Here is a 16,063-nt window from a genome sequence, read left to right on the forward strand (position 1 = left end):
TTGGAACTGATCCCACAGCTTTGGGTGAATAGCTGCGCCGGCAGTGGAAAACCAGGCAGTGGAGCCGCCCGCTCCGGATCTTGGTTCCATGTGGTTGGATTGCCGACCTCAAGTCTTCCTGCATAAAACGCGTCTGCTGCAAGTAGTACACCATAATAGTCTCAAAATCCTTCACCTGCATCTTCCTGCGCCTCTTGTCAGTAAGCTCCCCAGTGGTGGTTTTGCCACTGGCCGTTCCAAGGCGGTGCCCCACTGTGTTTCTTTATTTGTTTATTTTGTCCTTCTGTTTTTGCTTTGTGTGTGTGGTGTTCGTTTAAGTGTGTTGATCGTGTGCGCGTCCGCGAGCTGGGTTTGCGTTTGGGGAGACTGCGTTTTAAGAACGTGGCTTTCCCTGTTGGATATTCTTCCTTGTTTTTTGACATGTGTTCTAGAAGTGGATTCCTTGCCTGGATCTTGGGTGGTGTCCTGGGTAGGGATCTCACAGCATGTCCTCCTCCTCTTCTCTATCAGCTGTGTCCTGCGAATGCGCACGCTCTGGATACTCCTCCACGACGCTGGCTCCAAACTGAAAGCAGAAGAAACGTAAATTAATTTTGAAACATGACGGTCTGACAGATCGACTGACTGAGTGAGTTTAAACCCAACCCAAAAGAAATACAATTGTACATGTTTAAAGTTCCTGTTACATACACACAAGAAACTTCGAAGCAAAACCCACGGTAAAAAAGTACTTACATTTTTACAAATACCCGCCTCCATGGTACACTGCCTTTAATTACAGAACCTCTCACCTCCTTTCCTCCCGGATTCCTTCTGTAAATGTGTTCTCCCAAGAGGTCCCATCTCTCTAGAACCCACTTCATCCTGGCAGTCAGTTTAGTCTTGTCTGGGACACCGGCGCCTGACTTCCCTTTCTATTTGGTGAGCTAGCTATAGTCCGTGCGCATACCATATACCCAGGTATTGAGCCTGGGCCCTGTAAAACAGTGAAACACAAACGAATACGAATAGTTTATACCAAATATACAAAGTAAAGAGGTAGCATGGTATAGAATACAAGTTCATATTAAAACATGTAAACTTCAAAGATGGTTAACAGAAATTTACTAGTACATGAATACAATAGTAAAGTTAACCTTTGGTTGATTTTTAAGTAACATCCGGTATATAATATTAACATGGTATTCTTGTATTACAACTAAAGCTAACGAAATACGTGAAATATTTTGGAAACGAACTATATACTTCATTTTCAGTTCCCCTGTCGAACATATGGAGGTACATCACAACTAAGGCTGACCAACATTCCTATAAAGTTTCATGACATTAGGTCAAATACTTACTTAGATATGTGCGACACAAACTTCGGACGGACGGAAAAGAGCCACTCTAAGTGCCCCCTTGGGTGGGGGTATAAAAAGAACAATTTGCTCACCAGTAATGCCTTTGACTCCCTGTTTCTTCAGTTCCCTGTCAACAGTGTGGTACTGATGATGTCTCTTGTCATAGAGGCATTCGTTCTCAAAATCCCTGATGGAATCCTGCTGTTCCATGCTGTTCCATGGTAAGGATGAGTGCGTTGATCTTGTGCCGCTTGCCCCGTCATATCATTGACGTCTGAGCGTCATCTTTTGGTTCCTGTGCTGATGGCTGAGGTACACAATACTACTCCTGAAGGTACATATGAAACAGAACATTAGAAAGATATATACCTTATTACATAAGAAATAGAGATAAAATGACACACTAAATTCTCTAGAAAGCTAACATACTTTGCACAAGAAATGCAACAACATGTTCCACAAAATTACAGAATTGGTGTAGTGAGTTTTTGAAAAACTGAGTAAATGATTAGAAAGCTGAGTAAGTTTTACATACCTCAGGGTGTTGGGAGGCAACACCTTCCTCAGAAAGCACATTTACTTGGACTTGAAACTCATGTTGTGGTCATTCTTGTGGCTGTGGGGTTGGTACTTCCCTCCTGCCTCCTCCTCTCCCCCTTCTGCTTCTGCTCACAGAATTACACTCTGACCGAGGTGGCCGACATTTCTTCTTACGTGACATGTTGTTGTAAAGTTAATAAACAACACAAGTTTACTGTTTGAAGAACTCTGGCTGAATTATGATGGGAACTAGAAGCACCAGCGTTCCGTGTGTGTAATAATATCCGAAAATGTTCAGCTGACGCCAGTAACAGATCGCAGCAGAACGTAACTCAGTCGTAAGAGATCGAAAGAAATTGCAGCGACCCGTAAGGAACCGCAGCGCATTTTCATTGACATCCGCCAGACAGTTGAAAAATCGCAACTAATCCTCATCTTATCCCGCTTCGAAAATCTCAACGAGCTCGTAGAGAACTCGGGAGCTCGGTGAAACATTTTCACGACGAGTTAAAAAAATTCGAACGACGTTCGTACAAGTCAACGGTGTCCGTACGGACGCCGTACGAGTTTGCCAAAAGTCGACTTAAAACCTACTCGTACAGAGCTCGTAGCGGTATAACTGTAGATGAATCTCGTCAAACATGAACGGTGCTTTACGCTTTTTTTTTTTTGCATTGTTTCCTCTTTTGATAAACTTGCAGATATTTGATTACAATAAGCGGTAAGTTTTTGTCTGAAGTTTACAATCTACATCCCGTGGTATACCGGCTGTGTAAGACTACGTGTAAGAGGTTTTGTTATATTTCTTTCAAAGCTCGGGATATCTGTAGTAAAATTTAGTGAAATCCTTACATAGTTTCTTATAGCACTAATCCTATTGTAACTACTTTTTGTAGTATAAACATAATATAGTATGATTAAACTGACCATAACAAATTTGAAATCATCTCTTTTATCATATATTACGTATTTTTGTTTTAAAATTTTCATAAACAATTGTTAGATGTAAGGCCAAAAATGACACTACTAAATCCAAGGTATAAGCTTTGTTTAGTTTTAATTCAGTTCTTTTGGATAAATGTGTTTCACCATTTTTAAGAATGTACGTTATCCATATTTAAAATATCATCAAGGTATCTTGAGGTTTTATTAAAATTTTCAATAATTTGTAACTGGGTCTCATTGGAAAAGACATGAGAGCTCGTTGAGTGGAGAGCAGTAAGTCCGCATCGCGATACACATTACTTGCTTTTTTGCCTAAATTCATAATAAATTACCATGTTATACATACCTGATCATAGGTCATATGTTAAAGTTTCTGTTAAATAAAAATGCTCTTTTTAAGTACATAAAAATAATGCACATTTTCAGTAGCAACTCTTTTTCTGTTAAAACTGCCAATTTTTCTTGCTGAATAGTGAAGGGTTGAAAAAAAAGTCTTTATTGTCGAACAATAGTAGTGTTTATACAATATATTTTTATAACATCTGTTTGATTCTTGATGTAGCAAACATTGACACCCGAGTTTTCATATAATTTGGAGCAATATCAGTACTTCTGAACGTATTCTTTTATTAATTCAAAAGTTTCATCTAAGGAAAATCGTTACTATGTCTACAGTATAATTATTGTATCATTCTGGTTTCTCCTCAAACGCTGTTTCATTTTTTTATCAAATAATCTTTGCTGCCTCAGTGTCTGGTATTAAGACATACACAATGCTTTAAGACCTTACTGTCGCGCAAAGACATTTTTTCTTCCAGACGACATACATCATGTTCTTGATTCATTTGAATTCTATAATCTCTTTTTGGCTATTGCCAAGATCCAAATCTGAAGTGAATCTGACATAAATATCACATAAAATCACAACCTAGGAAAGCATCCGTTTGTAAATCATATTCAGTCATTGCTTTTATGACATACACAGGCTTTTATGACATACATAGCGTATGGAATTTCTTGAAATAGTACAACCGTGAACAATAAAGACGGATTTAATGCACTGTAATGCTATTAGATAACAGCTCTCTAGAAAGTATAGATACATGGGAGAACTTTTATGGCAAAACTTATGGAGTAGTCCTGTGTTTTGATTATATGCACTGCACTTTGTTCAATTTGTTTCGTTCATTTCCTTACTATTTCGTAATATCTTAAAGATGGTTTTTCCAATTCGAAGTTGAATTTGTATGGAATTTAGGCTACATTCGTATAGGCAAGACCCTGAAATAAGTAAATACGAATCTGCTTATTGTGTAACGCAACCTAAGCGTTTATACCTTATTCAATTAAATGTATAATCAACTTTCGCGGAGTTTTATTCTGATTAAATTTTATTTGTTACACTGCATAGTTCTAGAGTGAATGTTTCTTTAATTCAAGATTAAATGTTTCCATACATGCAAAACAAACTGGTTTGATAGAGCTGAGAATGTGTAAGTTCTACCCGGTAACTTATTACCGTTTGACAGATGTTTAATTCCATTTTCCGACTTCAGTATTCAGAATTTATATGTTCTATCTGGTTATTGTTTGCCGTATTATAGAGGGCTAATGTCATTGCCCAAAGCAAGTTCATACAATGGGGGTTATGACTGTACAGCAATGCTGGTGTTTTCTTTGTATATCACAAAGGGTGTTGTTGGAATAGTCTGTTGTATGACAACTGATAATCACATTTAGATAAGAAAGCATTCCTCTTCCTGTTTTCATTGACCTATGATGCTGTCGCCATGGGAAATGCCGGCATAGAGTTCGTTCAAGATCAAATAATCGTTTTTCTGCTATTTCTTAGTATTGTTATAGCGAGACAAGCAATTGTAAACATTCTCATCAGAGATTGCATGCTTTTTCATTTAGATATCTTTTATTTATATCTTTCAAATCTTTAAAATTAAAACTAAACAGATTTGCATAAGATATTATATATGCTCGTACAAGTAAGCAACATAGATTTAACAAATTCAACAGACGAAAAGGAAGTATTAAAATCAATCTAGCGTCTGTATGTTCTGCTTAAAGTTTGTTTTTGAAAAATCGATGTCAAAATCAGTATGTGTCTAAAGATACAATGGGGAATACTTTAAGACAGAACTATTACAGCAGTGAGTGAGATATCATCTTTCCATGCGAGTTTTATCGCCGTCTTTATTAGCTATTTAATATATACATACATTTATACCTTCTTTGCCTAACACTTTCTTAGCGGACACCTCTTTTTATTGATTAGACGAGCTAAGCCACGTTCTGTCCCTTTCTGTTTCCTTTAGTTTATTAAGTAAAATTGTCAAATGTAACCATCAAAAATACCTACATTTCGCTTTAAGAGCTGATCTGCATCATTTTACCAAGACTTGATTGACTCTTAAAGGTCGTCGGTCTCATTAAGCAACATTTTAGCATATTTTAACTAGTACATTTTGTTAAAGAATTATTTCAGGAAGTAAAAGGTCCATTACACAGAGTAAGATCCCCAAAAGTAATTTATGTTTAATTGTTTTATGAACTATTGTAATTTTCCCTGTTTGATAAGACAGTATTTAAAAAGCTGAGAATAATTCCTAGCTTTGGGCAACTAAGATAACAATAAAACTCTTTTGATTAAAGGCTTTAATACTGTTAGATACAGATTACTCTCCAAATTAATATCGTTAGACAAATGAGCAAATGATTCATAAAAGCATATTAAAACCTTTTCACACTGTGTGAATGTACTTCGTCAGAAGAAATACATCCATTTATTGCATGCATGCATGATTATTACACTATCATAAATATATATGCAATGAAACTGCTTGATATTTCAGACAAATGAAACGTCAAACACGACGTGGGCAAGATATAAGTCTCTGTGGCGCAATCGGTTAGCGCGTTCGGCTGTTAACCGAAAGGTTGGTGGTTCGAGCCCACCCAGGGACGAAATATATTTTACTTTTACGTCAATCGTTTATTATTTCTTTAAATTTCAATACAAATTCACAAATCATAGAGTGGAGTGGCAAGTTTATTTTAACAAATTCAGAAATGTATGATTAATTCAACTTACATATACTGAAACAGAAGGGTCTGAAACACAGGTAGGGTTTGCCAACATTAGAGTCTTATCACGCTAAATTTAGCAAAGCGAGCACTATTTTCATTGTGTGTGTGTGTGTGTGTGTGTGTGCGTGCGTGCGTGCGTGTGTGTGTGTGCGTGTGCGTGTGTGCACTAAATGGTTTTTAGAAATTAAATGATTATAAAATTAGTAAATTATTACAAACTCGTAAACGAAAAACAAAATGTCATGAATACGTATATTATCTATCAATTTCATTTGTCCGGCCAAAAAGCATCTACTAAGGTCAAATACAGTCCCTGGCTCGCGGATTTTTCAAAGTCCGCGCTTCCCCGCGATTGGACCCTAGCGCGGACAATTTCCTGAGCCGCGGGGATGCGGGTTTTTTCATGCATCTCCGCAATACATTTAAGGTATTAGGCCCATAATAGAGTATTTCCTTTTTGAAGAGTATTCAGTTTCTACAATACACCTACTTTGACTGCAATTTTAAGGGGGGCGTAGGTTCAAGCCCCACTGGGACCCAAGTTTTTTTTTCTTATTTTTCTTTTTTTTTTCTAGTAAGTTTTAACTTCTTTCAAGACTTGTTATTGATTTATTGTACAGAAGTGGAAAATATTCATTTGATAAGCGATTTCTTCCTGTTTATAGCGAATTTACCTCTGAAATAGAAGGGGTAGAGTTAGACATCTTTAAAAATACTGAGTTACGTGCGGTAAAAGTTCTCTAATTTGCCTGCATTCCTTAGATTACATTTTGTTGAAGAAATGTAGGTAGGTTTTACTTCTGTCCCACAGTTATTTTTGAATGAAGTGAGCAAACTTCAAAACAGACCAGCAGGATTCGACCTTAATTTTTCAATGCTGGAGATAGAATTCTGTCTCATTAAATCCGTTTACTTGAGGCACCCTAGAAAAAATGATACTGACACTTCTACTTTTGAGTCGGCTAAACGATGTAATCGTTTTGACGAGTCCTTGCTATCCAGCGATTCTCTAAGTCTAAATGGACCAAATAACACAGTGAAGCGATGTAGTTCCATTAGATTTCTCAAACTTCAAACAGTTCACTGCAAGAATGAAGTTAAGTTGCGTGAATTCCCTTTGCTATGACCAATATACCATGTAATCTGTCATATTTATGACTTGTAATTGTGCAATACTCGAATGTAACTCATTAAGCATAAATGTGCATTTTATGAATTGCGCAGGCTTACAAAGCTTGCGTAACATCCAGCGAAAGACAAAAAATAGTTCCACAGGGCTCCAGATAAGATGCGTATTAGCGTAAATTACGTATAGAAATAATACAAATACGCATGTCTAATAATTTCTAAACGTATATAAAATTACAGAAATGCACACAATGCTTTTTTAAAAACAAAATCTGAATCGTCTGGATGCGTTAGGTAACATAGCCGATCCCGATCAGCCTTAATTCTCCCACATTGAACGTATACACGCATCGTATGATTTCTATAAACTATGCGTTGGCTTCTACACACACACATGAATTTTGCAGTCAGTAAACGGATAAATTATCGGAAGAAGAAGCTCTTACTGGTTTGTTTAGTTACTACAGATATTAAAAATGATTTTAATTCTTATTTTTCGAGAAATAAACAAATCGGCGAAACATTAAATTGTATTTTCTTGTAGTTTTTGAAATCGAAAGTAGATCGTCTATGTTTGGCGAAACAAAACAACTTTTTTATGAAAAGATTTAAATAAGAGGTAATTTAACCGTAAACTTCAATGTCAGATACTGCCAATTGCTGCTAAATGTCTTCGTATCATCACAATTTGTAAAATATATTGTTCAAACTGGAGAAAAGTGTAATCGTATCCGGATATAATATTTTGGGTAAATATCGAGCTGTGTTATGAAATTTTAAGAAAAAAAAACTAAAAACAAACTGAGACTGGTAGACTATACTGTCAGTACATCAATCATTAGCCGACTCAGGCCATTCAGGCCTTTGATTTAGTTTTATAATTGTTTACCAATAGTTTGATGATTCTTTCATAAAAAATAATGGTATAATTTATTATCTGCAAACGTTTTGGATAAAGGTCGCCACTTTCAAATTTGTCTCTACTTGAGCTTGAGGAAATACCATAAATTACACAAAATTTATAAAATACGGCACGGTAAAAGTTTTTAAAAATTTGCAACACAGTGGGAAGCATGGTCAGCTGTAAGAATATACCAAGGAAATGCCATTTTTCAAACATTACTATTAGGGGCCTAATACCTTAACAGCGTCCGCCGCGACCAAATGCAATAAAATCGATTGCGGTGTCCCGCGATGATGGTCGCGGCGCATCGCGATGAAGTGCCGGTGGTTCGCGGTGAATTGCGATGAATCGCCGCGATTTACAGGTAAATGCAGTAGCTTGTTGTTATGTATACAGTTAATTTAAAATTTCAACACTATGATGGGATAGGAAATGAAGAAATTAAACAATTTTTATATTTTTGAATCATTTATTTCCTCTTACTTTTCCACTTCAGGTGTTATTTCCATTAACTCATATAATTTAATAAATGCAAGGATTATATTTTTAAAACATCAGGGTTATGAAATTTAATATCATTATGTCTTTGAACTTGTATAATACATGTATATATACATGTACTACTGTATAATTTGTTAATTCATTTAGACAAGATGAAAATAAATAATATTTTGTATTTTGCAAGCATTTATATCTTCTAACTATTCTATTTCAAGTGTAATTTCCATTAAATTCTATAATTTCATAAATGCACAAAAGACTGTCATTGCTTTTAAAATTCCGGCGTTATGTAATTTCATTGAACTCATATACTATAATTACTAATTCATTTTAACTAGATGATTTTGGTTTTGAATAATATTGCAACAATATTTAATAAAACACTATTTATGTTGAAGTAATTGATGTTGATGGCTGAGTTGCGAAAATACATCACACAACGAAAATTTGATTTCATTCATTAACGGTTTGTGGTCGGCAATTGCCCCAAATTCAATGATGCCCATTTGTTTTAATTCCGAGATATGAATTTAACTATAGTTGATTACTTATTTGAGTGTTTCATGTCATGTTCTAAATTTTCTACTGATCAGTTCGTTACCCGATAAAAATGCTACTAGTCAAGGTACACGTGAAAATTAAAGACTTGTCATTGTTCAACATAGTTGTGATACTGTGTTTAACTTAAAAGTTATAGAATTACGCTGGAATTAAAAAGTAACCTATAATGGCACTTCGTCAACGGACGAATTAAATTTCGCATTTTCTTGTAAAATACTTGTGTGATAACAAGAAACTGATCAGGAATTAAAGGACTTATTAGAACTAACGATGAGGTAACTGAAGATTTCACTTCGTTATCTTATATCCTATTATTTTCCGGGATTTTGCATAATATGAGCCGCGCCTTGAGAAAACCAACAAAGTAGCTTTGCGACCAGTGTGGATCCTGACCAGGCTGCGCATCCGCGCGGTCTGACCAGGATCTGTGTTGTTCGCTAACTGTTTCTCTTACTGCAGTAGGTTATGAAAGCGAACAGCTTGAATCCTGTCTAGACTGCGAGGTCACAAAGTCACTATCAATGTTGATTTTCTCATGGCGCGGCTCAATTATATAGTGAATTTATTTTTTGTTCAGATATTATCAGATTACGAGTTTAAAAATCATATATTTACAGCTTTCTGTAATATTTTAGTGATCAAGTCTGCTACATGTAAATAAGGCGTTGAAGGTGTTACATAGTTAAATTAAAAAAAAATCGAAAATGATTTTATAATCATGTATATAAAGTATCTGCATTTAAAACGGAATTGACTTTCTACCCGATAATGTTCATGAAACATTTGCAATAATAGTGATTGATTTAATAAAAACTAGAAATATTTATCATGATAACAGATACATTTTCCATGGATGCAAAATAAATATCATAAAAATATTTTTAAGTCAATGCTTTAAACTCCAACAGAAATACGTATGTTTTCATTATATAAACTAACTTTTTATGAAATTAGAAAAAAAAGCGATCCATCTGTCCATTTTACTGGCCCCGAACTGCCACTAAATAAAGAGCGTTAAAACAACACAGAGATATACAACACTGATAAGCTATAGATGCGCTTTGAATACAATTATAATGCCATTTTACTTTTTTTTCGCATCATTGTTTTGTTATATTTATTTTGGAAACAGTTTGGTGAAATTTGTTACGTTACGCAAGAAAAAGACTGCCACTGCTCATAAGCTGAAGTGTATGCACTACTATTTTATTCACTAACTTTAAAACATTTAAAATATATTAAAACTTTAAAAACACATTTATAACAACAATGTATTTACGTCCGATACCTTCCATTCACAGCTTTATTTTTAGATTACACGCCACGTGTATATGTCATATCGATAAATATGTTACTCCATGTACTTTACTATTCGCATTATGGTTACAATTTCGCTTTACTGTATGTTTTTAAATTGACGGCATTTTTTTTTTATTATTAAAGATTTTTTAATTCTGTTTTTTGCCTTTTCTAGCCGAAAGTTCAAATTTAATTTCCGCATTGATTTCAATTTATTTACTTTTTAGACATAATAGCTATTTACGACCGCGCGGTATGTAATTTTACCGGTAATTTTACTGAAAATCGACCGTTTTTATGTAATTTTGTTTAGTTTAATGTTTATACATTAATGAAAATGCCCTGACAATCTTGCTGTATCTATCTTTTAACGATGTGGAAAGTTTGAAGCAAATCTTTTGGATAATAAAAGCTCTACACGCATTTCCTGTGTACGGGACACCTCAATTTCACGGTATAATTCTTAACTAAAATTTACCTGTTTACCTGTTGCCTGCTTTCGGTTGCCTGTCGTCGTCTGCTTGTTTACTGTACTTCCTCACTACTGGATTTTCCTATGGTGACTTCTTTCTTATACCTATTACCCTGCTCTGTATGTTGTTTATGTCACCATAGGTCCCTAACATCTATCTTCAAATGCTGGCCTAACTTTACTTTAAATAATATTTACTGCCTGTGATTCCTACTGAATTTCTTAAAGTTATTTCTTATTAAGGTTTTATTACCTTTGTTTCTGTTCTATGTACAATATGTACAAACTGTGTAAAATTTGGTTAAAACTGTTAAAACTAGCTAAAATTGGATAAAATACGAGTCGGCCATTGCCGAAAACGAAAACACAACATACCCAGAAATCTAACAGGTTATCGGGTGTATCGATTAGCCATTATCGGTCAATTTACGCCTATTGAAATATAGAAGGAGAAAATCTTTAACACATCAAATGACATCAAAAGCATCATCTGACAATATTTATTAAGTTATTGAAGTAATCTGCAATATTTGTACTTTCTTTCAATATAATTTTTAATAAAATAAAATATGATCTTCTTGCTTCCCTAAGCGTTTGAAATAAGTAACTAATTTTGATCCCGAGTCCCATTGATTTCTGTAGGAAATGACATATTTTAAGCTTTACATGGTCTTTTAGAATGATTTATTCTTATATTTATAATCATCTCACAACATTTACTAAGTTATTGAAGTAAACTAGAAAAGTTAATCTTTCTTTCAATGAGTTTATTTTTAAATTATTTTTATGTCTTCTTGCTTCCCTAAACGTTTGAATATCACTGATTTTACTAATTTGGAAAATTTTGCCCATCACAGTACACGTGTACTGATGACACCGGATAAACTGAATTAGATAGACATGTGTGTCAATCTAATTCCGAGTTTAATGTCATTACTTTGTCAGATTAAATAAAAATAAAGTTATTTTAAATTACATGTTTAAATAAGAATATTCCATTTTTTAATTCATTTAATACCATTTTCACTACCAGAATTATTTATTGCATTAAAACGTAACATAACATAAAGTTGATTAACATAAAACTACATGTTCATATTTAAACTTGAATATTGTACATGTAAATATAACAAGTCCATTGGGTCGGTTGTAAATTTTATGTTTCTTGTTTGTAAGTATTATAATATTGTTGTTAAAAATTTCTTATTTATCTTTTTGTAATGATTATATATGTATGATAAAGTCAAATAACGTGTTTGACAATAAGTTAACCGAATGCTGACATATTTCTGTTTATTACCGTTTCTAATTGGATTAGTATCTGTTTGTCTGACATGCCCCGCGGCCTAAAGGGACAATTATTACGGCTCTTTCATTAACAATTTAACGTATGCGTTTTGTAATTAACTTTATCATTCGATCTTGCATAAACACTTTAAAGTTAAAATCTAAATTATGGATATGGAGTTATAAATTTTGATAATTTATCTTACGGTTCAAAATACAAATTCACATTATTGTAAAGTAAAATGCATTTATAGGCCACGGATCCATAATATTTAAAAACTTTTTTTAAATCGAAAAGACACATTTTCAAGGAGACCCGAAATACATAATATATTTCGCCCTCATAATAATATTTTAAAAATTAAAGGGACTATCCTCCAGATCGTTCGACAACAAGAAAAAATACTTTTATAGATATCTGGAAATAAATGCTATATTTCTTAAGAAGGCTTTAAAACTTAATTACTGACAAAGTGTAACTATATATTACGGAAATACTTGAGAATTTGCTGTTTTTCTATATGATGAAAATCGAAAAGCGATTGTAACGCTTTACTCAAGGTGAACTGTCTCGATTACGAAAAAAAATCTATATTTTGAAGTCATAATTCACTTATTCCGCTATAGCGCTATTGGTTTCGACGAAATATTTTAGACACAAAAACACATCTTCTAGTATTAACAAACTTCAATTTGAGAGAAAGATTATTTTTAGCCAAATCTGGAGGTCATTAAATACACATTTTAAAAATACGTTGAGTAATGGGAATTATATGCTTCCTGACAATTTTTAAACAAATTCCAGATTATCATTCAAAATCACCAATTTGAAGAAATAAGAATGTTATGTATATCAGGTAATAAACATGTACGTTGATCTAATTCCGTCTTTGTCAAATTAGGTTAAAACTGTTATTTAAAATTACATGTTTGAATAAAAATATTTAAATTTCAAAAATTATTTTTTAATTCATTAACTTTTAATTTATGATTCACATATATTTTGCCCTTAAAAGATATAATCAAAAGTTTAAATATATATCTAAAATGGGAATATCCTTCCCGGCTCTCAATTTTGAAACAAAAACCCGATTATCATTCAAAATCACCAATTTGAGGAATACACTGCAAATTGCCTCGGGCAATGTATAAACTCCGCTTGTGTAAAAAGTTTCGCAATGTTGTCGCAATACCCCTAATTAACAAAACCAGTGTAAGGTCAAGATTATCAAGATAAGAGAGATTAACAAAAGTCGATACTCGCGTTAAGATGGTATAAAGGGAAACAACCAAATTTAACCGATCTGGCTTAATAATCAAGGGACAATACTCTTCAAAACACGGTCTAATTTCTGGACATGAGACTCTTATTTCTGATTTTTATTATGCCTAAAGATTTAATAAAATTTTATTATAAAATTATATTTAAAACTAATTTGGTAAAAACAGGTGACCATCCTTGCCGAAATGTAAAGTGATTTACTTAGAAAGTACTTAAACAATGATTTCTTTATATATTTTATATAGTATTCTATAAAAGAAAAATGCCTGATATAATGTCTGTTGATAATACATATCACATTGTGCAACTGCTTCTTTACAAAAATAGAAAAGTTTCAAGTGTCAAATATGTTTATCATACAGTATTTGACTATGCTTAAAATATTGATGACAATAAACAGTATGAAAAGTGACACTTCCTGCAAGTGTGAAACGGGTCATTTTTTGTTTCTCCTACCTCGGTACTCCACAATGACATGAGACAGTTTTTGTGAAATGCTATATATTACTTATATTTCTGTTTTATTTTGCGAATGAATATAAACATTTATCCTCTACAGGAAATCAATAAATTTCAACTTAAAACTACAAAATTGCGACGCCAAGCCCTACGTTTAAATTTTGAAATTTATCCAGAAGGTAAGATAGGAATAAATTTTAATTTGTTAAATACTATAGATAAATTATTAAACTAATGAAATGATTACATATCAACATTAATTTTATTTATTTGTTCTTAAACCCTATTATTTGTCCATTTTAACAGAAAAAAACTAATGCAATTATACATGTAACAACAGTAGAGAGTTTATATGTATTTAACCTACAAAATTTACCTGGATTTCGCGGTGATTGCCGGTGGTTCACCGCGATCCATCGCAATTCACCGCGACCCGCTGAGATTATTCCTCGTGACTCGCTGCGGGCATTTAGTGATACTTTTATTGCGGTGTATTATATAATCATCGCGGTTTTTCGCTCTTGTCAACAGACGTTCAATGTGAAAAAATCATCGCAATTTTCCACTCAAGGCAAATATTTATGCCGGTGGTAACGCGAAAAAGCAAAATCCGCGAGCCAGGGACTGTATTACCCTTCTTTGTACATAAATGGTAAAGTTTGTGATAATTACAATAGCTTTAAATTTCATCAACCTGAACTATTCTCCATCCGTTATATTTTTGCTATCGCCAAGGCACACATTTCTGTACACCGAAGGACTAAAAGTTTAATGTAATAGAAAAGACCTTCTTCTTCTTCTTCTTCTTCTTCTTCTTCTTCTTCTTCTTCGCGTTAACGATAGAAAAGATGATATTTGACAAATCAGCAATATTGTACATTTATATGTGCATAACTAATAAACTTCATATGATATTGTGTTATTTTGTTTTTATTAAATGTCACTTCTTCAAAGTGTGCTTTTTATTTTGTCCATTGCATCCAGGTACACACTTTTGGAACATGTCAGTTTACTGTATCAGTCTATAGACTTAAACCAAAAACAATCACTTTAAATGAGGACACGATAAACAAACCTTAATTTGAAATTTTACTACTTCTCGAGTGTCAAGTAGAGCAAAATGCTAAAAATGGTCACATAAGGTTAATAGACATCAATATTACATATCACGTTTCGGAAAATGGACTTGTTTGTTAAAAACAAAAAATTCTAAAACACAGCTGGTTAGCATTATACCATGACAGCACGTTCGGCAGTTAACCAAAATGTTGGTTGCTCATGATAAGCGAAACAAGGACGATCGTTCAGGTTTAAACTATTTTCTGAATGTCGCATCTACTTGCTTATATCTGTTTTGTACATGTGGACATGTACGAGGGGTGTTCCAAAAATAATGTCATTTGTGTTTTATTTCGCGGAAATCGTGTCATGTGTACACAAAACCACCTCCAGTCGACAGAACGATCACTGGATCGTAACATAGGTAAATATCGCGCTCACACGTTCACTGACTTTGGTACAGTGTACATTGCTTTATAGCGTAATCATTACACTTTATACAAAATGACTGGGAAAAGAGCTAAAATGTGCTTGAAATTAGGGCCTACATAAAAGGTAGGTCGCTACTCGGCATGAAGCTTGTAGATATTCACCGTGAGGTGTGCGACATTTATGGGAAAGGTCAAATGTCTCATAGGACTATTAGTAGATGGGTAGCTAAATTTAGGACCGGACAGCAGCAACTCAAAGATGCTGCTCGCACAGATCGTCCTGCAACAACTACGTCGAAAGGTAACATCGAAGAAATCCTCAATTTGCTAAAAAAAAGATGCCCGATTCACCGTAAGGCAATTGGCCCGACTGACAAACTTATCGTTAGCACGAGTTCATGGAATTTTGAAGAAACACCTAAAACTTAGAAAAATAAATGCAAGATGGATACCCCATTTGTTAACAGATGAACAAAAGAGGACCCGTGTAACAATGGCAAAAAAACTTCTGAACATGTACCTAAAATACAGCAAAAAGGTTTTTGATAATATAGTTACTGGTAATGGAACCTGGGTTTATTATTTTGAACCAAAGCGGAAGTATTCCAACCGAATTTGGGTCACCAAAAAAGCGAGACGCCCAAGTACTGCCAAACGAATACGAACGGTGAAGAAGGTTTTGTATTTAATTTTTCACTCATAAGGGTCCAATCATTCAAATTCCGGTACCAAAAGGCAGAACGGTTATAGGAA

At 33.8% G+C, this 16,063-nt stretch overlaps 1 non-coding gene across 1 annotated transcript; it reads left to right on the forward strand.

Moving 5' to 3' along the window:
- Nucleotides 1-5,730: 5,730 nt before the first annotated feature.
- On the forward strand, nt 5,731-5,804 carry Trnan-guu (transfer RNA asparagine (anticodon GUU)). Its single transcript has one exon. It is a non-coding gene; the product is annotated as a tRNA-Asn (tRNA).
- The last annotated feature ends 10,259 nt before the right edge of the window (nt 5,805-16,063 follow it).

The sequence above is a fragment of the Mercenaria mercenaria genome, chromosome 1 (assembly GCF_021730395.1).
Source record: "Mercenaria mercenaria strain notata chromosome 1, MADL_Memer_1, whole genome shotgun sequence".
Taxonomy (NCBI): Eukaryota; Metazoa; Mollusca; class Bivalvia; order Venerida; family Veneridae; genus Mercenaria; species Mercenaria mercenaria.